General features: G+C 57.3%; 1 long non-coding RNA gene across 1 annotated transcript in view; it reads right to left on the bottom strand.

Annotated features, from left to right (window-relative positions):
* Positions 1 to 274: 274 nt before the first annotated feature.
* The window catches only part of LOC138521822 (uncharacterized), a 145367-nt gene continuing 122406 nt past the window's right edge, over positions 275 to 23235 (bottom strand). Inside the window, exon 3 of the long non-coding RNA XR_011283136.1 lies at positions 275 to 489. This is a non-coding gene — a long non-coding RNA (uncharacterized lncRNA). The remainder of the gene's footprint in view (positions 490 to 23235) is intronic.

The raw sequence follows: 23235 nt of genomic DNA, 5'->3' as shown, positions 1-23235 counted from the left end.
TGTAGTGGCCATAGTAGTGGGTGGCAGTGAGAGGAGAGAGAGGGGAGAGGTAATGGTTGGAGAAGGAAGTTAGTAGTAGTAGCGCAGATAGGCAAGGGGCGTGATAGCAGAGTATAGCATAAATGGTAGTATCAAGAAGTGCTAGTGAAGAACTAGGGGAGTAATATTACATAGCTCTTAGGGCCACATCATGAACTAATGTGGACCGTAGTTGCACACAAAACAAAACAATTCCCCAAACATCAAACCTATGGATAAAGCACCACTCTGATAGTCACAAAAACAGTTTTACTTTATTCTCAATATAAGATGTATCATATCCTTAAAGTGTTCCATAACAGCCCATTGCACATGTTCATAATTCTGGCTTCACAAAGAAAATCCATTCCCAGAGCAGCAGATAACTGCTTTGTGTAGATGACCAGCAAGATGTTTTCTACTATTCCAACGCGTTTTGAGTTGTAAAGTCTCTTCTGCAGGGATCGCCATCTACATAAATCAAATACTGAGAGTGAAGAAAGGCTACCATTGCATACCTAATTAAATTTAAAAAAAAGTATTGCTGCACTAGTAATTCAAGTGGTAAACTACAGGGCATAGTAAAACAAGTGGGGACATCCCATCGACCAAGTAAGTTATCTTTACTAATGCCAAACGTTTCTAAACTCAATAGACCCATGTCTATCTATAAAATAGAAAAGCTCATACCTTGTGCCAATAAAATAAAGAAGCGATTCAGCCCTGTTCATATTAGTAAACCCCAAAAAAATTTGTTATCCAAGAAAAATTAACATGCAGTGATATATCAAACTGATTCCAGCAAAGCAATCCCAAAACGGTCTATGTTAACATACCAATAAACAGAAACTTACCAATGTTCCAATAATTAAATAGAAGAAAAGAAGACATCCAACTTTAACATCAGCACCTAAAAAGTGTCAAGTAATAATAGTATTCTTGTGAAGTAACATCAGCAGCCGCACAAGCAGTTCACACTGCTATGTCATTTTTTGAATTTATTAAAAATATTCAAAATTGTATAGGTTGTCACATATGTTCATAATTCCAGTAAATTACCAGCGTATTGACAAATTCCATTTTCATAAATCATTGTTGCTAAACATCTTAAAGGTCTTTTATTTCTCAAAGACTCTTTATCAAAGGAAACTTTTTTAGTTCCTCGGACCACTTGCTCTAAGAAAAAAACGTCTTTTTTTCTGGGATATACCTCGCAAATATGTTGTCGGTTGTGTTCCACAACAACCACAAAAATAAATCGAACAACAATGCGGTTAGACATACAGCCATGAGCCATTGCATATTACTAAAAAGCTTCAAATTCATGAAACAATCTACAATAATGTATGGAAGAAATGTTTTTAGCAATTTTGGTGAAACATTGAAAATCGATTTCTAAAGGAGACCGCCTAACGTGTGTTTAGTGTTGATAATACTGGAGGACAAAGAGAATTGACTGTAACATGCTAAATCACTTAAATGAAAGAAAAATCGATGTGAAAATAGACAAGGAATGCTGTGAAGAAGCTCATTACAGATATGACACTACTTAAGATCACAATGAGTGAAACATGTGTTGGCCTACTCTGTGATAGAAAAACTATAACATTGGAGACGTGATATTGGTAAATTGTGGGATAAAAACCACAAAATTTAAGCAGCAGTATTGGTTAGAGAAGACCTTATTTTATGTTGTTACACAAACATGTGGAGCCCTTTCTGTGTGTGCTGGGAGCTGTCTTGTTGTCTCTTGAGTGACTCATCAGTGACCCCACTAACCTGTCAGGGAGGGACATTTTATGCAGGTGGATGAACTGAGTCAGTCAAGATTCAGAGGGGAAGAGCCAGGTCTTTTGTCCATTCCAGTAGGCAATGTGATCCTGTATGCGGCGGAAGCTGGAATGGAAAGAGTTCAAGATTGTGAGAGTTGGACGGAGAAGGAGCTTCCCCCTATTCTGGTCGATTTAGCATGACAAGGAGGAGAGCTGTGCCTGATCTCAGTTTTCTGGTGGGCCATGTTAGGCAGAAACCTGTGCAGTTCCCTTGGGGAACACTGCAAAAGATTTAAGACTACAGGTAGAGCAGTAAACCCCTTTGGTAGCAGTCTGTACCACCCAGATTTACCTGGTAGCTGTGGCTGAGCAGTCAGACTTCTCTCAAGAAGAGTTAGGCAGTATGCAAAGTATACACAATATGTACCAACACACAATAGCACAAGCAAACACTGACCAGAGCTTGGTTTCAAAAGTATATAGTTATTTATTTAAAATACATATAAGTTGAAAACACTCTAGCAAAATATAGTAAACACTTCAAACACAGTTATAACGAAAGTAGATTCAATCCTTTCTCCTATCTAGACAACTCTAGGTTAACACCACTTAATTAAAACAGAGGTGAGTGCTTAACGTTAGATGACACTCTAGTAGTTTCCAAGAAAGGGAGAGAAAAAGCAGAAATGGGTTAAACACACCACTCTAAGGTCCAGAACACTTGCAATAGGCTCAAAGAAGCACAAAGTCACAGGTGAGCAAAAGTCACTAGGCAGGGCCCACTCTTAGAGTAGCCGGAGCGAAAATGTGCCCAAGATCACACTGTTATTAGGGATTCAAAGTCTTGCAAAGAGTTAGAAAGAGGTTAGAGTGGCTTAGAAAGTTTAGCCAGGGTGTTCCAGGCACTCCCAGGTTCGAAAGCCGGGGGCTAAATCTACCCCGTACAGTCGGTGGCAAGGGAAGCCAGGCGGAACACGGTACCTTAAGCGAAAAGGGTCCTCCAGCGGTGGCAGTTGTTCCAGGCAGTGGCAGCAAGGCTCGACGTCGGTCAGGGAAGAAGAAGTTCTCGCTGAAGAGTAGAAGAAGAGGGTCGTTGCACTGCCCGGGAAGAAACCAGCCGCGGAGTCCTCCGGTTAAAGGGTTGTACCGACTTTCGTGGTTGGGGTAAAAGTGGTGGGGTTCCGGTTGCCGGGGTGCTTGGCACTGGCAAGGTGGCCACGAGATACCTCGAGAAGCGAAAAGAAGGCGAAAACTGGTTGTCCCCACCAGTCAAGGGAAGGAGCCACTCCGTTAAGAGTTCTCCTCGGTCGTCGGGAAAAGTGGTGAGACGGTTCAGCAGGGCTCCACCGGGTGGTGTCGTCGAAGCAGGTCGGCTCAGCTCTTCCCTCGTCGGATTCTTGGTCCTGTGGCGACTTCTGAAGTCCCAGTCCCCAAAGCCCTGCTTTTATGCAGCAAACCCCCATTCACCCAGCCTAGCTGTCACTCAAACATGCTAAGTGGTGAGCCGGGCGGCTCACCACTTGGGCCAATCAGGACGGAGTGCGACTTGAGTTACCAAGGTAACTCAGTCCAGGGTGCCTAAATCCCCCTCCACCCCTCCTAAGTACCCCAGACAGAGTGGCACCACTTTGGAGGGCTTCTGTGGAGAAGCCCGCCAAAAGTGGAACAAAGGGCTCCACTTTGGGTCAGAGTTACAGAGGCGAACGCCAACGCCATTTTAGAATCAAGTTTTGGCAAAAAGTCCCAACCGGAGTTATAAAAATAAATATATAAACCGGCGGTATGTTTAAGGCTACCGTAAATAAATAATTAAATGTGTTAGCCTAAAACAATGGGAAATCCCATAGGAAAATATTCGTGGTCGAATATAAAACGTAGTTTCCACTGCCACCAGCCAAAACTCGATCAGGGGGGACGGAGACGTGCCCCCTCGACTAACAGACCCTGGGGCAATCGAATTGCCCCAGCCAGTACGTCCACAATATGATGGTTTGTACTGGTTCTGTTCAGGATTCAAGACTAGCAAAGTCTTTGGTGACTTTACATGCCCTGGGAGACAGTAGTCAGTCCCAGGGTATGGAGTCTATGTTGGGGAGTCCCTAGGACACCCCTGGGTCACGGCACAGAGGGTGCTGTGTAACCCACATCACAAAAATACATGAGGCCCTATGGAGTAAAAGACCCCATAGCCCATTCAACACAAGGTTTGTCCAAGATAACACAGTTCAACATGTCCAGGAGTGAGGGTAAAAGAGTCTCACTCTTGGCAGGAGAAAAAATTAAACCCCAGAAATCCAGCAAAGCTGCTGGGGGACTCACTAGGGAGGGAAATTCAGCCTAAACAGAGAATTCTCCCTAACACTCGCCCCCCCCAGACTAAGGGACAGGAGGATTTAATCCACTCCTGGATGAACCTCATACCTCTAGTCGATGATATACATCCTAGAGAGTCCATCAGCATTTTGATGGTGACACCTTGACCTATGTTCAATGGAGAACTCAAAGGTTTTCTTTTGCAAGCTAACGGACCTACAGACCCTTTGAGGAACATCAGTCTTTTTGTTATAGGGGATCTGGTTGACCAGTCCCTCAGAAGTTGGTACAACTTCTGAACCTATGTTAGGCTTTTTCAAGGGGTCCTTATAAAGGATTCCCTTAGATCTAGAGGGGCCTCCAAGGTTCCTCACCACCTCTCTTGTGGGAGCAGGTTGGGTCTTAGGCCTCTTGGTTGGAGGGGTTGGGGTTAGGCAATGTACCTGCTTCCCCTTCCTCTTAGATCTACCCTTACCTATTTTAGGAGTTTCCCCCCTAATATTAGGATTTGAGTTGGGGTCTTCAGTAGAAGGTCCAACAGTCTGAAGGTTTTTGGCCTTAGACTTTTCTTTTCTGGTTTTCCACCAGCACTGAGAATTACCAGTTCTCTCAGGTCCAGATAGGGGCCTAGTTGGTCTATCCACCTCTTCCTCAGAAGCAGGGGGAGTCAGAGACTCTGAGACTAGGGGAACAATGATGGAGCTTGGTTGGGGCGCCCATGTTCCTAGCATACTATCCTGCAATGTGCCTGGGTTAGAGGTCAACTTACTAACACCAGGGCTTGTAGTGGGGTTCTCAGTAGAGGGTCCCACAGGCTTAGAAGGGTCCTTCAAGGTAGCCTGTCTAGCCAATTTGGTTAAGTTCTGCTTCTCCATACTGGGAGGCCTGGGGGTATGTGACACTACTCCTAGAGTTCTTAGGTCATTCCCTAACAGGACCTTCCCAGGCACCTCAGTCTGAACACTGACAGGGATCCTCACTGTCATGTTGTTACACTGAATGAGGGCTGGTAGGATAGGAACCATTTGGACAGGGCCTCCAGACATCTTAGTGGGACCTTTGGGTGCTTTGGCCACATCCTCAGGTTGAAAGAAGCTTTCATCCACTACTGTTCTGCTGGCCCCAGTGTCTCTCCTGGCAGGAGTATCCTGGCCATTGACAAGAACACTGTCCACATAATACACCTTAGAGTTTACAGGTAGGGAGTTATACACAACCCTATTCTGGGGACTAACCAGACCCATAGGCTCTAAGTTTACAGTTGCTTGAAGACCCAAGGGTTCTTCAGCAAAGAGTTCAAAGTGGGCACTAGCCATCTGTACTTCATCCTCAGGAGTGAAGGCTAAGGAGACTGTGCTGATCCCTGCAGGTTTACCCTTGCACTTGGGATCTCCTTTGATATGGTCAGTACCCTGACAGACATAGCATTGTCCAAATGCTCTCTGGAAGGGTGGCTTGTTCTGACCTCCTTCTGGCTTGTGGCCAGAAGGTACAGTAGTCTGACTCGGTTTCCCATGTGGCTTACCCTGGTTATTTTGTGGTTTGGGGCCCTCTTTGGGATAGGAATTATTAGAATTCTCTTTGGAGTCCTTTTTGGGCTGTTTCTCCCCATCCTTCTTCTGAGTGACCCCAGAATCCTTGTGAGTGGCCCTGTTGGCAACCCACAAGTCAGCAGCCTTAGCTAGCCTCCGGGAATCTAATTCCCTGGAATCAGCCAAGTGTTGTCTGAGCTCAGGAGAGCAGGCATCATAAATAGTCTCCAACATAAACAAATTCTTCATACCTTCATAAGTGTTCACCTTGTAACCCTTAATCCATCCCTCTAAGTTTTTCAAACATTCACTCACCCAGGTAGCCCAAGGGGTACCATCATGCTTTTTGAGGCTCCTAAACCTCTTAAGATACTGGGAAGGGGTCTTCCCAAACCTAGCTATCAAAGCTAGTTTCACACATTCATAGTCCTTCCTATCCTCCTCCCCCATCTCCATTACCACATCAGTTGCAACAGGGGGAAGCCTAGAGAACAACCAGGTGAGTAAGTCATTTCCTGTGATGTTCTGGAGCCCATGATTATATTCAAACAGAGACAACCAATCCAACACATCCAACTTAGGCTCATACATACCAACCAATTCTTTAGGCATCCGGGGTCTTTTAGGACTGGAACTTCTAGAGGAGCCAGAGAGAGAAACATTCTCAACAGATAATTTCTTCATTTCTAAGTCATACTTGAGCTCCATTTCCCTTAGCCTTAGTTCTTTGTCAGTTTGAGCATTAAGTTTCTTATACTCCAATTCTAGCTTCATTTTCTCCAGTTCAAAGTACTGAGGACTAAATGTGGGACCTGGTAAAGGTCCAGTAGGCACAGCAGGTAGAGCAGGCAGAGGCCTAGGGGGGATAGTTACAACAGCCTCACCCTCCTCTTCTGACTCTTCCTCAGAATCATCAACATTTTGCTCCATGTTAATTTCAACACTGTCATCTACAGTTGCTGGAGTGGTAGGTTCCTCTGAACCATCACCCAGACTTTGGTTAGCTAACAATCTTTCAATCAGCTCCATTTTCTTGCCCTTAGTCAGGAGATCCTTATGTTTACAGAGCACTCTTAAACAATCAGCAGTTTTGGCTGCAAGGGACTCTTGACTATAGCTTTCTATAACTGACATGTTAGAGGTTTTACTTTTTCAGTGCTAAGCTTTGTGGTTAGTTGCACTAAGGTATCTAAAGCACAATAAAATGTATACTCAATACAAATCCCACCGCTGCCACCAGTGTTAGGCAGAAACCTGTGCAGTTCCCTTGGGGAACACTGCAAAAGATTTAAGACTACAGGTAGAGCAGTAAACCCCTTTGGTAGCAGTCTGTACCACCCAGATTTACCTGGTAGCTGTGGCTGAGCAGTCAGACTTCTCTCAAGAAGAGTTAGGCAGTATGCAAAGTATACACAATATGTACCAACACACAATAGCACAAGCAAACACTGACCAGAGCTTGGTTTCAAAAGTATATAGTTATTTATTTAAAATACATATAAGTTGAAAACACTCTAGCAAAATATAGTAAACACTTCAAACACAGTTATAACGAAAGTAGATTCAATCCTTTCTCCTATCTAGACAACTCTAGGTTAACACCACTTAATTAAAACAGAGGTGAGTGCTTAACGTTAGATGACACTCTAGTAGTTTCCAAGAAAGGGAGAGAAAAAGCAGAAATGGGTTAAACACACCACTCTAAGGTCCAGAACACTTGCAATAGGCTCAAAGAAGCACAAAGTCACAGGTGAGCAAAAGTCACTAGGCAGGGCCCACTCTTAGAGTAGCCGGAGCGAAAATGTGCCCAAGATCACACTGTTATTAGGGATTCAAAGTCTTGCAAAGAGTTAGAAAGAGGTTAGAGTGGCTTAGAAAGTTTAGCCAGGGTGTTCCAGGCACTCCCAGGTTCGAAAGCCGGGGGCTAAATCTACCCCGTACAGTCGGTGGCAAGGGAAGCCAGGCGGAACACGGTACCTTAAGCGAAAAGGGTCCTCCAGCGGTGGCAGTTGTTCCAGGCAGTGGCAGCAAGGCTCGACGTCGGTCAGGGAAGAAGAAGTTCTCGCTGAAGAGTAGAAGAAGAGGGTCGTTGCACTGCCCGGGAAGAAACCAGCCGCGGAGTCCTCCGGTTAAAGGGTTGTACCGACTTTCGTGGTTGGGGTAAAAGTGGTGGGGTTCCGGTTGCCGGGGTGCTTGGCACTGGCAAGGCGGCCACGAGATACCTCGAGAAGCGAAAAGAAGGCGAAAACTGGTTGTCCCCACCAGTCAAGGGAAGGAGCCACTCCGTTAAGAGTTCTCCTCGGTCGTCGGGAAAAGTGGTGAGACGGTTCAGCAGGGCTCCACCGGGTGGTGTCGTCGAAGCAGGTCGGCTCAGCTCTTCCCTCGTCGGATTCTTGGTCCTGTGGCGACTTCTGAAGTCCCAGTCCCCAAAGCCCTGCTTTTATGCAGCAAACCCCCATTCACCCAGCCTAGCTGTCACTCAAACATGCTAAGTGGTGAGCCGGGCGGCTCACCACTTGGGCCAATCAGGACGGAGTGCGACTTGAGTTACCAAGGTAACTCAGTCCAGGGTGCCTAAATCCCCCTCCACCCCTCCTAAGTACCCCAGACAGAGTGGCACCACTTTGGAGGGCTTCTGTGGAGAAGCCCGCCAAAAGTGGAACAAAGGGCTCCACTTTGGGTCAGAGTTACAGAGGCGAACGCCAACGCCATTTTAGAATCAAGTTTTGGCAAAAAGTCCCAACCGGAGTTATAAAAATAAATATATAAACCGGCGGTATGTTTAAGGCTACCGTAAATAAATAATTAAATGTGTTAGCCTAAAACAATGGGAAATCCCATAGGAAAATATTCGCGGTCGAATATAAAACGTAGTTTCCACTGCCACCAGCCAAAACTCGATCAGGGGGGACGGAGACGTGCCCCCTCGACTAACAGACCCTGGGGCAATCGAATTGCCCCAGCCAGTACGTCCACAATATGATGGTTTGTACTGGTTCTGTTCAGGATTCAAGACTAGCAAAGTCTTTGGTGACTTTACATGCCCTGGGAGACAGTAGTCAGTCCCAGGGTATGGAGTCTATGTTGGGGAGTCCCTAGGACACCCCTGGGTCACGGCACAGAGGGTGCTGTGTAACCCACATCACAAAAATACATGAGGCCCATGGAGTAAAAGACCCCATAGCCCATTCAACACAAGGTTTGTCCAAGATAACACAGTTCAACATGTCCAGGAGTGAGGGTAAAAGAGTCTCACTCTTGGCAGGAGAAAAAATTAAACCCCAGAAATCCAGCAAAGCTGCTGGGGGACTCACTAGGGAGGGAAATTCAGCCTAAACAGAGAATTCTCCCTAACAGGCCATTAGTGTGTGAATTGATTTGTAGATATTCTGGACCTGTGTTGAGCAGAGCATGGTGGGTGAAGCACATAGTCTTGATGGTGGATTGTCTCCCGATGGCAAGCAGTACAGAACATGCAGGGCGGATGTGATGTGTTGTATGGGGCCTAAATCCAGAAGGAAACTTTCTGCATAGAGTTTAACCTGTTGGAGTTTTCTAAGTTGTGATGCAGGGGCACCCAGGTATAGGGTGCTAGCAAAGTCTAGACGGGAGAGGACAATGGCTGTAATCACAAGGATTTTGTGTGGGAAGGTCAGGTAGGGGATGATGCATCAGAGAATGCACAGGTGTAAATAGCAGGATTTTGACACTAAGGGGGTAATTCATAGAATTCAGCGCACAAGTGGCGCACGCGGCTGGCGCACAGTGTGCACGTGCGAATCCCTGCGCCAGCCGCGTGCGCTAAAATCCATTTCCGCGCACAGCGTATTCATGGATTCCAGCCACGAAAACCAGCAGTGGCGCACAGTGGCGCAGCGACCCTGCAGCAGCGCCAGTTACGCCCCCAAGAACACCTCTCGCGCAGGGAAAATCCATCAATATACCCAATCCAGCGCAAAGGGCTGCGCTAACCCTGTACCAGCACTGCAAGCGGGCTACGTGTATCACTGGGGTGCGCGGGAAGTACCTAACGTGATTGGCCCCGTGCGAGCAGGGTACGCGTATTTCAGGGGTGCGCAGGAAGTTCCACACGTGATTTCCGCAGGGTACGCGTATCTCAGGGGTGCGCGGGAAGTGCCACATGCGATTTCAGCAGGGTACGTGTATTTCGGGGTGCGGGGCAAGTCTCACACATGATTTCAGCAGGGTACGTGTATTTCAGGGGTGCGCAGGAATTTCCACACGCAATTTCATCATTGTACATGTATTTTGAGGTGCGGGGGAAGTTTCACACGCAACATCAGCAGGGCACGTGTATTTCAGGGGTGCGCGGGATGTTCCACACGCGATTACATCAGGGTACGTGTATGTCGTGGTGCGGGGGAAGTTTCACATGCGACATCAGCAGGGTACGTGTATTCCAGGGGTGCGCGAGAAGTTCCACACGCGATTGGGCCCGTGCGAGCTGGGTACGTGCATTTCAGGGGTGCGTGGGAAATTCCACACGCGATTCCATCAGGGTACGTGTATTACAGGGGTGCGCGGGGAGCACCACACGTGAATTTCACGTGTGGGTCCTCCCAGGTGTTCCCTCTACACCCTCCACGGCCCCTGCAGGTGGCTCACACCACAGGGGCCTACCCTGCACATGTCCTGCAGGCACACCATCCACCATGGCCATGACCCCCAGCCAACCCACATGTCAACTTGCACTACTGCCCACCAACGCATGTCCTAGCCACCAGGGGCACCCTCCACCAGGCCCCCACCCATGTCTCCCACCACCCCCACCCCCCAGCAGTGCAGGGGCACCCTCCACCAGGCCCCCACCCATGTCTCCCACCACCCCCACCCCGCAGCACTGTGGGGCACCTGCCAGCAGGCCCGCACCCATGTCCAACTCATGTCTCCCACCACCCCAACCCCCCAGCACTGTGGGGCACCCTCCACCAGGCCCCCACCCATGTCTCCCACCACCCCCACCCCCCAGCACTGTGGGGCACCTGCCAGCAGGCCCCCACCCATGTCCAACTCATGTCTCCCACCCCCCAGCACTGTGGGGCACCTGCCAGCAGGCCCCCACCCATGTCCAACTCATGTTCCCCACCGCCCCCACCCCCCAGCACTGTGGGGCACTTGCCAGCAGGCCCCCACCCATGTCTCCCAGCACCCCCACCCCCCAGCCACCAGGGGCAGCCTCCACCAGGCCCCCACCCATGTCTCCCACCACCCCCACCCCCCAGCCACCAGGAGCAGCCTCCACCAGGCCCCCACCCATGTCTCCCACCACCCCCACCCCGACAGCAGTGCAGGGGCAGCCTCCACCAGGCCCCCACACATGTCTCCCACCACCCCCACCCCCCAGCCACCAGGGGAAGCCCCCACCAGGCCCCCACCCATGTCTCCCACCACCCCCACCCCCCCAGCAGTGCAGGGGCAGCCTCCACCAGGCCCCCACCCATGTCTCCCACCGCCCCCACCCCCCAGCCACCAGGGGCAGCCTCCACCAGGCCCCCACCCATGTCTCCCACCACCCCCAGCCACCAGGGGCAGCCTCCACCAGGCCCCTACCCATGTCTCCCACCACCCGCCCCAGCAGTGCAGGGGAAGCCTCCACCAGGCCCCCACCCATGTCTCCCACCACCCCCACCCCCACGCCACCTGGGGCAGCTTCCACCAGGCCCCCACCCATGTCTCCCACCACCCCCACCCCCCCAGCAGTGCAGGGGCACCCACCACCAGGCCCCCACCCATGTCTCCCACCACCCCCACCCCCCAGCAGTGCAGGGGCACCCTCCACCAGGCCCCCACCCATGTCTCCCACCACCCCCACCCCCAGCAGTGCAGGGGCACCCACCACCAGTCCCCCACCCATGTCTCCCACCCTCGCCAGCCCCCAGTAGTGCAGGGGCAGCCTCCACCAGGCCCCCACCCATGTCTCCCACCACCCCCACCCCCCAGCACTGTGGGGCACCTGCCAGCAGGCCCCCACCCATGTCCAACTCATTTTCCCCACCGCCCCCACCCCCCAGCACTGTGGGGCACCTGCCAGCAGGCCCCCACCCATGTCTCCCAGCACCCCCACCCCCCAGCCACCAGGTGCAGCCTCCACCAGGCCCCCACCCATGTCTCCCACCACCCCCACCCCCCAGCCACCAGGAGCAGCCTCCACCAGGCCCCCACCCATGTCTCCCACCACCCCCACCCCCACAGCAGTGCAGGGGCAGCCTCCACCAGGCCCCCACACATGTCTCCCACCACCCCCACCCCCCAGCCACCAGGGGCAGCCCCCACCAGGCCCCCACCCATGTCTCCCACCACCCCCACCCCCCCAGCAGTGCAGGGGCAGCCTCCACCAGGCCCCCACCCATGTCTCCCACCGCCCCCACCCCCCAGCCACCAGGGGCAGCCTCCACCAGGCCCCCACCCATGTCTCCCACCACCCCCACCCCCCAGCCACCAGGGGCAGCCTCCACCAGGCCCCTACCCATGTCTCCCACCACCCCCCCCAGCAGTGCAGGGGAAGCCTCCACCAGGCCCCCACCCATGTCTCCCACCACCCCCACCCCCACGCCACCTGGGGCAGCCTCCACCAGGCCCCCACCCATGTCTCCCACCACCCCCACCCCCCCAGCAGTGCAGGGGCACCCACCACCAGGCCCCCACCCATGTCTCCCACCACCCCCACCCCCCAGCAGTGCAGGGGCACCCTCCACCAGGCCCCCACCCCCACCCCCAGCAGTGCAGGGGCACCCACCACCAGTCCCCGACCCATGTCTCCCACCCCCGCCACCCCCCAGTAGTGCAGGGGCAGCCTCCACCAGGCCCCCACCCATGTCTCCCACCACCCCATCCCCACAGCAGTGCAGGGGCAGCCTCCACCAGGCCCCCACACATGTCTGCCACCACCCCCACCCCCCAGCCACCAGGGGCAGCCTCCACCAGGCCCCCACCCATGTCTCCCACCCCCCCACCCCCACAGCAGTGCAGGGGCAGCCTCCACCAGGCCCCCACCCATGTCTCCCACCGCCCCCACCCCCCAGCCACCAGGGGCAGCCTCCACCAGGCCCCCACCCATGTCTCCCACCACCCCCAGCCACCAGGGGCAGCCTCCACCAGGCCCCTACCCATGTCTCCCACCACCCCCACCCCCCCAGCAGTGCAGGGGAAGCCTCCACCAGGCCCCCACCCATGTCTCCCACCACCCCACCCCCACGCCACCTGGGGCAGCCTCCACCAGGCCCCCACCCATGTCTCCCACCACCCCCACCCCCCCAGCAGTGCAGGGGCACCCACCACCAGGCCCCCACCCATGTCTCCCACCACCCCCACCCCCCAGCAGTGCAGGGGCACCCTCCAAAAGGCCCCCACCCATGTCTCCCACCACCCCCACCCCCCAGCAGTGCAGGGGCACCCACCACCAGGCCCCCACCCATGTCTCCCACCCCCCCACCCCCCAGCAGTGCAGGGGCACCCTCCACCAGGCCCCCACCCATGTCTCCCACCGCCCCCACCCCCCAGCCACCAGGGGCAGCCTCCACCAGGCCCCCACCCATGTCTCCCACCACCCCCACCCCCCAGCCACCAGGGGCAGCCTCCACCAGGCCCCTACCCATGTCTCCCACCACCCCCCCCAGCAGTGCAGGGGAAGCCTCCACCAGGCCCCCACCCATGTCTCCCACCACCCCCACCCCCACGCCACCTGGGGCAGCCTCCACCAGGCCCCCACCCATGTCTCCCACCACCCCCACCCCCCCAGCAGTGCAGGGGCACCCACCACCAGGCCCCCACCCATGTCTCCCACCACCCCCACCCCCCAGCAGTGCAGGGGCACCCTCCACCAGGCCCCCACCCCCACCCCCAGCAGTGCAGGGGCACCCACCACCAGTCCCCGACCCATGTCTCCCACCCCCGCCACCCCCCAGTAGTGCAGGGGCAGCCTCCACCAGGCCCCCACCCATGTCTCCCACCACCCCATCCCCACAGCAGTGCAGGGGCAGCCTCCACCAGGCCCCCACACATGTCTGCCACCACCCCCACCCCCAGCCACCAGGGCAGCCTCCACCAGGCCCCCACCCATGTCTCCCACCCCCCCACCCCCACAGCAGTGCAGGGGCAGCCTCCACCAGGCCCCCACCCATGTCTCCCACCGCCCCCACCCCCCAGCCACCAGGGGCAGCCTCCACCAGGCCCCCACCCATGTCTCCCACCACCCCCAGCCACCAGGGGCAGCCTCCACCAGGCCCCTACCCATGTCTCCCACCACCCCCACCCCCCAGCAGTGCAGGGGAAGCCTCCACCAGGCCCCCACCCATGTCTCCCACCACCCCACCCCCACGCCACCTGGGGCAGCCTCCACCAGGCCCCCACCCATGTCTCCCACCACCCCCACCCCCCCAGCAGTGCAGGGGCACCCACCACCAGGCCCCCACCCATGTCTCCCACCACCCCCACCCCCCCAGCAGTGCAGGGGCACCCTCCAAAAGGCCCCCACCCATGTCTCCCACCACCCCCACCCCCCAGCAGTGCAGGGGCACCCACCACCAGGCCCCCACCCATGTCTCCCACCCCCCACCCCCCAGCAGTGCAGGGGCACCCTCCACCAGGCCCCCACCCATGTCTCCCACCACCCCCACCCCCCAGCAGTGCAGGGGCACCCACCACCAGGCCCCCACCCATGTCTCCCACCCCCCACCCCCCAGCAGTGCAGTGGCAGCCTCCACCAGGCCCCCACCCATGTCTCCCACCACCCCCACCCACCAGCACTGTGGGGCACCTGCCAGCAGGCCCCCACCCATGTCCAACTCATGTTCCCCACCACCCCCACCCCCCAGCACTGTGGGGCACCTGCCAGCAGGCCCCCACCCATGTCCAACTCATGTTCCCCACCACCCCCACCCCCTAGCACGGTGGGACACCTGCCAGCAGGCCCCCACCCATGTCCAACTCATGTTCCCCACCACCCCCACCCCCCAGCACTGTGGGGTACCGGCCAGCAGGCCCCCACCCATGTCTCCCACCACCCCCACCCCCCAGCCACAAGGGGCAGCCTCCACGAGGCCCCCACCCATGTCTCCCAGCACCCACACCCCCCAGCCACCAGGAGCAGCCTCCACCAGGCCCCCACCCATGTTTCCCACCACCCCCACACCCCAGCAGTGCAGGGGCACCCACCACCAGGCCCCCACCCATGTCTCCCACCCCCCACCCCCTAGCAGTGCAGTGGCAGCCTCCACCAGGCCCCCACCCATGTCTCCCACCACCCCCACCCACCAGCACTGTGGGGCACCTGCCAGCAGGCCCCCACCCATGTCCAACTCATGTTCCCCACCACCCCCACCCCCCAGCACTGTGGGGCACCTGCCAGCAGGCCCCCACCCATGTCCAACTCATGTTCCCCACCACCCCCACCCCCCAGCACTGTGGGGCACCTGCCAGCAGGCCCCCACCCATGTCCAACTCATGTTCCCCACCACCCCCACACCCCAGCACTGTGGGGCACCTGCCAGCAGGCCCCCACCCATGTCCAACTCATGTTCCCCACCACCCCCACCCCCAGCACTATGGGGCACCTGCCAGCAGGCACCCACCCATGTCCAACTCATGTTCCCCACCACCTCCACCCCCCAGCACTGTGTGGACACCTGCCAGCAGGCCTCCACCCATGTCCAACTCATGTTCCCCACCACCCCCACCCCACAGCACTGTGGGGCACCTGCCAGCAGGCCCCCACCCATGTCTCCCACCACCCCCACCCCCCAGCCACCAGGAGCAGCCTCCACCAGGCCCCCACCCATGTCGACCACCACCCCCACCCCCCCAGCAGTGCAGGGGCAGCCTCCACCAGGCCCCCACCCATGTCTCCCACCACCCCCACCCCCCAGCCACCAGGGGCAGCCTCCACCAGGCCCCCACCCATGTCTCCCACCACCCCCACCCCCCAGCAGTGCAGGGGCACCCACCACCAGGCCCCCACCCATGTCTCCCACCACCCCCACCCCCCAGCAGTGCAGGGGCACCCTCCACCAGGCCCCCACCCATGTCTCCCACCACCCCCACCCCCCAGCACTGTGGAGCACCTGCCAGCAGGACCCCACCCATGTCCAACTCATGTTCCCCACCCCCCCCACCCCCCAGAACTGTGGGGCACCTGCCAGCAGGCCCCCACCCATGTCCAACTCATGTTCCCCACCACCCCCACCCCCCAGCACTGTGGGGCACCTGCCAGCAGGCCCCCACCCATGTCCAACTCATGTTCCCCACCACCCCAACCCCCCAGCACTGTGGGGCACCTGCCAGCAGGCCCCCATCCATGTCCAACTCATGTTCCCCACCGACCCCACCCCCCAGCACTGTGGGGCACCTGCCAGCAGGCCCCCACCCATATCTCCCACCACCCCCACCCCCCAGCCACCAGGGGCAGCCTCCACCAGGCCCCCACCCATGTCTCCCACCACCCCCACCCCCCCAGCAGTGCAGGGGCAACCTCCACCAGGCCCCCACCCATGTCTCCCACCACCCCCACCCCCAGCCACCAGGGGCAGCCTCCACCAGGCCCCCACCCATGTCTCCCACCACCCCCACCCCCCAGCCACCAGTTGCAGCCTCCACCAGGCCCCCACCCATGTCTCCCACCACCCCCACCCCCCCAGGAGTGCAGGGGCAGCCTCCACCTGGCCCCCACCCATGTCTCCCACCACCCCCTCCACCGAGCCACCAGGGGCAGCCTCCACCAGGCCCCCACCCATGTCTCCCACCACCCCCAGCCACCAGGGGCAGCCTCCACCAGGCCCCCACCCATGTCTCCCACCACCCCCACCCCCCCAGCAGTGCAGGGGCAGCCTCCACCAGGCCCCCACCCATGTCCAACTCATGTCTCCCACCACCCCCACCCCCCAGCACTGTGGGGCACCCTCCACCAGCCCCCCACCCATGTCTCCCACCACCCCCACCCCCCAGCACTGGGGGCACCTTCCAGCAGGCCCCCGCCCATGTCCAACTCATGTCTCCCACCACCCCCACCCCCCAACACTGTGGGGCACCTGCCAGCAGGCCCCCACCCATGTCCAACTCATGTTCCCCACCACCCCCACCCCCTAGTACTGTGGGGCACCTGCCAGCAGGCCCCCACCCATGTCTCCCAGCACCCCCACCCCCCATACACCAGGGGCAGCCTCCACCAGGCCCCCACACATGTCTCCCACCACCCCCACCCCCCAGCCACCAGGGGCAGCCTCCACCAGGCCCCCACCCATGTCTCCCACCCCCCCAGCCCCCCAGCAGTGCAGGGGCAGCCTCCACCAGGCCCCCACACATGTCTCCCACCACCCCACCCCCCAGCCACCAGGGGCAGCCTCCACCAGGCCCCCACCCATGTCTCCCACCACCCCACCCCCCCAGCAGTGCAGGGGCAGCCTCCACCAGGCCCCCACCCATGTCTCCCACCACCCCCACCCCCCAGCCACCAGGGGCATCCTCCACCAGGCCCCCACACATGTCTCCCACCACCCACACCCCCCCAGCAGTGCAGGGGCAGCCTGCACCAGGCCCCCACACATGTCTCCCACCACCCCCACCCCCCAGCCACCAGGGGCAGCCTCCACCAGGCCCCCACCCATGTCTCCCACCACCCCCACCCCCCCAGGCAGTGCAGGGGCAGCCTCCACCAGGCCCCCACCCATGTCTCCCACCACCCCCACCCCCCAGCCTCCAGGGGCAGCCTCTACCAGGCCCCCACCCATTTCTCCCACCACCCCCACCCCCCCAGCAGTGCAGGGGCACCCTACACCAGGCCCCCACCCATGTCTCCCACCACCCCCACCCCCCAGCAGTGCAGGGGCACCCTCCACCAGGCCCCCACCCATGTCTCCCACCACCCCCACCCCCCAGCCACCAGGGGCAGCCTCCACCAGGCCCCCACCCATGTCTCCCACCACCCCCACCCCCCAGCCACCAGGGGCAGCCTCCACCAGGCCCCCACCCATGTCTCCCACCACCCCCACCCCCCCAGCACTGTGGGGCACCTGCCAGCAGGCCCCCACCCATGTCCAACTCATGTTCCCACCACCCCCACCCCCCAGCACTGTGGGGCACCTGCCAGCAGGCCCCCACCCATGTCCAACTCATGTTCCCCACCACCCCCACCCCCCAGCACTGTGGGGCACCTGCCAGCAGGCCCCCACCCATGTGCAACTCATGTTCCCCATCTAACATGTCATCACAATCTAGATCCCTGGTCCCTATGGTCAGCCTCCAAATGCAAAACACCCACCCGAGTATTGCATCCACCCACTCATAATTTGCAATTACATCACAGAACACCAATTGCAAGTTCCAAAACAAACACATTTCCCTCACATACACCCAATGGGTGTCAGTGAATCTCAAAACCCATATCATGAAATGCATGAAACCAATGCGATACCACACATTGAAGTTCAACAAAAAAATATGTATTAAAGGAAACATAAATAGAATCAAAAATGAAGAAACAGAAATGTGAATGTAAAAAAATTAAAAGAAGCATGTCCGTGAAAAAAAGCGAAACCAAAAATAAAATTCCAAAGTAATGGTGTCCAAAGTCAATGTCCACAAAACAAAATCCAATGGGAAATAAAAAAGAAAGCCATTGCTCCATGGTTAAAATGTGAAAAAAAAATACAATCCAACAGTGAACTATGTACATGGGAACAAGCCAGGGTCCATTATCACAAAAAAAGAAAGGAAACCTATCTAACTACACTAACTAATAAAATAAACTATATACAAAAATGTGGCCAATGTCCGAAAGGTCCAAATAAAATCAAAACAAAAATGAAACCTAACACTACCTACATAACTATGTACAAGGGCAGCGGGCTAGTTTCACGGCTCACTTGTGGATGTCCCGGGCCAGGGCATCATCGAACTCCTGCTCAATGTCCCGGAGGCGGTCCTCCTCCATGGCCCCGAGGGTCCGCAGGGCCGTCGCCGTGTCCACCTCCAAACCCCTGCGGATTGCCTCGAGGCACTCGGCCCGCCTCAGGGCCCTCCGCATGGAGTTCTCCGCCCTGACCATTGTGAGCCGTGCCTCTTCCGCCCGCTGCCGCTCCGCATCTATGGCGTGGCCCAACCACTGCCACACGGAAGACACTCTCTGTCCTGGGTCCTCCTGCCCTCCGGCCGATGCCTGCCCCTCCGATGTTGAAGGCCCCGAGCCTTCATGGCTCCCACCACGTTGCTGCTGCTGCTGTGCCTCTGCCCGTGCACTGCCTCCTGCTGCCTACACATTCTCCACCGGCTGGGGAGCAGTCGTAGATGTGGCCACCCCTGCTGGACGTCCGACTCCCGACTGTGGCAGGGATGCCTCCTCCACCAGGCTGGCCGCACCATCAGAGACAGCTCCACAGGGCACCCAGGTGACTGATGGGTGGGAAGATGGCACGGAGGACGACTGGCGTGTAGGGGGTCCAGTTGAGGATGGGGTCGTAGCAAGCCCCTTCATACGGAGGAATCCAGCCTGGGTGACCTGTCCCAGCAGGCTGACGTGGTCAACGAGCCATTCGAGATGACGTGCAGTCTCCTCATGAAAAGACTGCAGGTCACCTCGCATGGCCCGTTGACGCAACGCCACACCAGTCTGGACAGGCTCAACCCGGACCCGGATAGCCACGTCCGCAAGCAGAGGAAGGCCAGTTGACGTGAGCTCATCCCCTGCCTGAAAACGGGTCTGGACGTAGGCATCCCTGCTGGTGCAAGATGATGCAGGGACAGGATCAGGGACAGGATTGCACACAGGCACCTCCGCGGCGGCCTGTGCTGCCTCCTGTCCCTGGTCCTGCACTGCACCACTAGCACCAGTGGGATCCCCAACTCCAGACCCCGTCTCTGGTGCTTGCACGGCCTCCTCCTCCACCAAACCCTCCACCAACCTGGATGACTCTGTGCCATCTTCCCCTGTTGGGCCCTGTGGGGTTCCAGCTGCCCCTTCTGCTGCCGAGGAGTCCAACTCCAACCTCTGCCTCTTGGACCTCCCCCCGGCAGCTGCGGCCTGGGACGCGGCACCGGACTCCTCACTCCCCGATGAGATGACAACATGGGAGGGGAGCCGGGCCTTGCGTCTCCAGCTGGCGGTGGGATCCCCGCCTCTGTGCTCCACAGCACCTTCTCCGCCCTCTTCATCAGTTGACGCTGCAGACAGGGAGAAACAAAACACAGGCATCAGGGCACTGTACAATGGACACATACAAACATAGCAGTTGTACATGAGTGGCATTGGCAAACCTCAGACATGTCATCAGAATCCCCAACACACATGTCATTTCAACTCGCACACATGAGCCATACCACAGCCATATCACAACTGCCAGCACCATCCATACACATACAACAGCATGAGCAGGCAAAGGTGAGCCAGACATCACATGCAACACAGGAAGTGCACCACACATGTATACACACCACCACACTTGCATGCATCTGTACACCCCTGCCAAGTGTCGCAGTGTTCAGACGGGCATCCATGTCACATCTGCCAATCAGGCTTCCACATACCGCTGTCACATGCATCCATGTTGCATCACTGTTGTCAAATGCACACACATGCACATGTACACAGTGCTGATACATGCAGCCGAAAACAACATACATGCGTGACATCACGGACATGTCTAATTACATACACATTCATCCAAACATGTGTGCCCACACAACTGCATTTGGCATGCAAGCCTACACACACAAGCACCATCCATGTCTCACACATTCCAGCAATCGCATGTGTTAGCCCCACGGCCCTGTACACCCCCACCCATACTCGACCCCACACAAACAGATGTGCAACCTGCACACTACTGAAAAATCACCACACGCACTGCTCACAATCAGGATGCATGTACACTTACCGCTCGGCTCCAGACGGGTCTGCCTCTCAAGGACCTGGACGTGGAGCGCTGGGGATATGCGTTCCAGGACCCTCATCTGTTCTTCCGACAAGTGGCCCCGGCGCCCCTTGGCATCCGCTGCCTTCAAGAGGCGCCGGGCCTTGTTCAGGGTCCTGGACCTGAAGTCCTCCCAGCGCTTCTTGACATGTTGTAAGTCGCGGACTGCCACCCCCTCCGCGTTGATGGCAGTCACGATGTCAGTCCAGATCCGAGTCCGTCCTTCCTTGTCGGCGCGGGAACTTCCGAAGAGGGCATCATACTGCCCCAGGACTTGCTCCACCAGGACACCAACTTCGGTGGCACTGTAGCTGGTGCCCCTCTGCCTCTCTGGCCGGGGGTTGTCAGTGGTCTCAGATGGTGTTTGCCCCGACATGACAACCCCAGAGGCAGGAGTGGGTGGGCAACTGGGTCCTGGGGCTGGGCTGTGGAGCGATGGAATCCCAGTCAGGAATCTTCGGTTCCAGCAGGGGTGGTCACAGCAACAGCACCCCTGGCTGATGTGCAGGCAGCAAATGGCAGGGCACGTGGGCAGCAGGCAGTCAGGCAGCAGCAGATGGCAGGTGGGAGCGTGCTCGGGGCTCTGGGGGGCAGTAGTTCGGCCTTCTGGGCAGGAGCGTGGTCTTCCGTGTGCTTACGTGTGGCCAGCTTGATACGGAGTGATTTGGCACGTGAAAAATCTGCACGTCAGCGTGTAATTCAAGGAAAGGCCCTTAGCGCGTAAGCGCGTCTGCACGCATACGCATTTTCATTGGACAGAAGGCCCCTCAAGCGCAAGCGCCCCTGTGACGTGACGTGTACAGACGTGCATAGGCATTTAAGCGCGCGTGAAAAACTGCATGTTCGCGTGCAATATGAGGAAAGGGCCCAGGCGCGTAAGCACGTGTGAAAAACTGCACATCCGCATGAAATACGAGGAAAGGGCCCATGCGCGTAAGCGCGCGTGGAAAACTGCACGTCCGCGTGCAATACGAGCAAAGGGCCCATGCGCGTAAGCGCGCGTGGAAAACTGCACGTCCGCGTGTAATACGAGGAAAGGGCCCATGCGCGTAAGTGACGTGACACGCGCGTGCGTTTCCCTCAGCACGGGTTAAAGGTGAGCGGGCCCAGCAGTTCGCTGTACGTGCCTTTCGTGGAGACTGACGTGTGTTGCTGCTTCCTGTTGTTTCGCGCGCCATCACAACTTCACAGCTATCAAGGACGTATCTCTTCTTTTGGCGGGGGTATTGGCTACGCGTGTTTTTCTGCATCGCGCTAGTCAGACGGTGAGTCGCACACGCTCTTTTTCCCACTGCGGGTGCCCCTGTGTATCGTCCATTTTCGATGTCATAGTAGCCTGCGTGTCCCACGCGTACGCGTTATTCATGTTACTGGGTGCCACCGCGTACTGCGGGAGGTTGAATCCACGCACGTAGGCTGCAGGGTTATGTGCACGGTTTTATTGCAGTTTTGGGGTGCCTGAGCGTTGCGTGACCCGTCACCACATCACCGGGGTCACATACAGCCTTGCAGGTGCAGGGGGGCTGCTAACATCTTGCTTCCCACCCCCTTCACCCCAATTGCCCAGGTCAATTGTGGTGTACACCTCGCATTGGCACCAATCCATCTGTGCCAGCACTACTACATCTGTGCCATGGTTGGGAGGGCACCAAAGGTGAGGGGCGCCTCAGCTGGGCGTCCTCCTCGTGGCGGGCGTGGTCGGGGACGTGGCCGTGGTGACCAGGGAGTAGGGGGACTCCAGGGTGTCCAGGGCAGCCACAGAGGGGGAAGAGGCAGGGGTGCGCCACTTGAGCACAATGTTGTGCCATGTGTCGGTGCAGCCATGCCACCACCCCCTGTGGTTACGGGGGATGCAGCTCCTGCATCTGGCACTGGCACCCGTACGACCCGGCAGTCCGTTCCATCGACTGCCACGGGCTCAAGGGTAGTGGTAGCTGCAGGTGCAGCTGTGGACACCGCCACCCAGGCTCAGGGTCTGCCAGTGCAGGCTGCGTTGGCACTTGAAGAGCCCTTGGTAGATCTCCAACAGGCCAGGGGGGAAACCAAAGGGGCAGGCTGGGCTGCTCAGACCAAGACACGTGTCCCTGGGGCAGTCATGTCATCTGATGCCCCGAACAGCCGGGTGTTGGCAAGTGCAGGGGCAGATGCACCCAACAGCACCCCGGTTGTGAGTCTGCCAACCAGGACCGTTGCGGTCAATGACCCTGCCACAGCTGATGTTGCTGCGCAGGGTCCATTAGTGGGCACCCAGCTGCCACTGACACAAGTCAGGCCTTTGGTCATCCCTCCACCTGCCACTCCCGTGGCTCAATCCACCGAACCCACTGGCCATACTGGTCAGGGCGGCATTAGCCAGCCAGGGTCTGCGCCACAGTCCAAGAGGAGGAAGGTTGCACCTGCAGCACAGGCTGGGACCAGACACACAGCCACGACCTCCTGCACGTCGATGAAGAAGCCTTTCTGTAAGCAGGAACTGGACTTCCTCGTGGACTACGTGCGGGGCCACAGCCGTGACATGCTAGTGGGTGCCAATAGTCAGACTACGGCTGCCCAACGTGACACCCACTGGAAGCATGTTGCGGAACATGTCAGTTCATTCGGCCATGAGGTGCGCACGGCGCAGGAGTGCAAAAAGCGTTGGAATGACATCAAGCGCAGCACTAAGGCTAAGCGTGCCTCAAA

Source organism: Ambystoma mexicanum, chromosome 1q (assembly GCF_040938575.1).
Source record: "Ambystoma mexicanum isolate Mex_15411 chromosome 1q, UKY_AmexF1_1, whole genome shotgun sequence".
Classification (NCBI taxonomy): Eukaryota; Metazoa; Chordata; class Amphibia; order Caudata; family Ambystomatidae; genus Ambystoma; species Ambystoma mexicanum.
The sequence above is the reverse complement of the archived record's forward strand: the minus strand, read 5'-3'. Positions and strand labels throughout refer to the sequence as shown.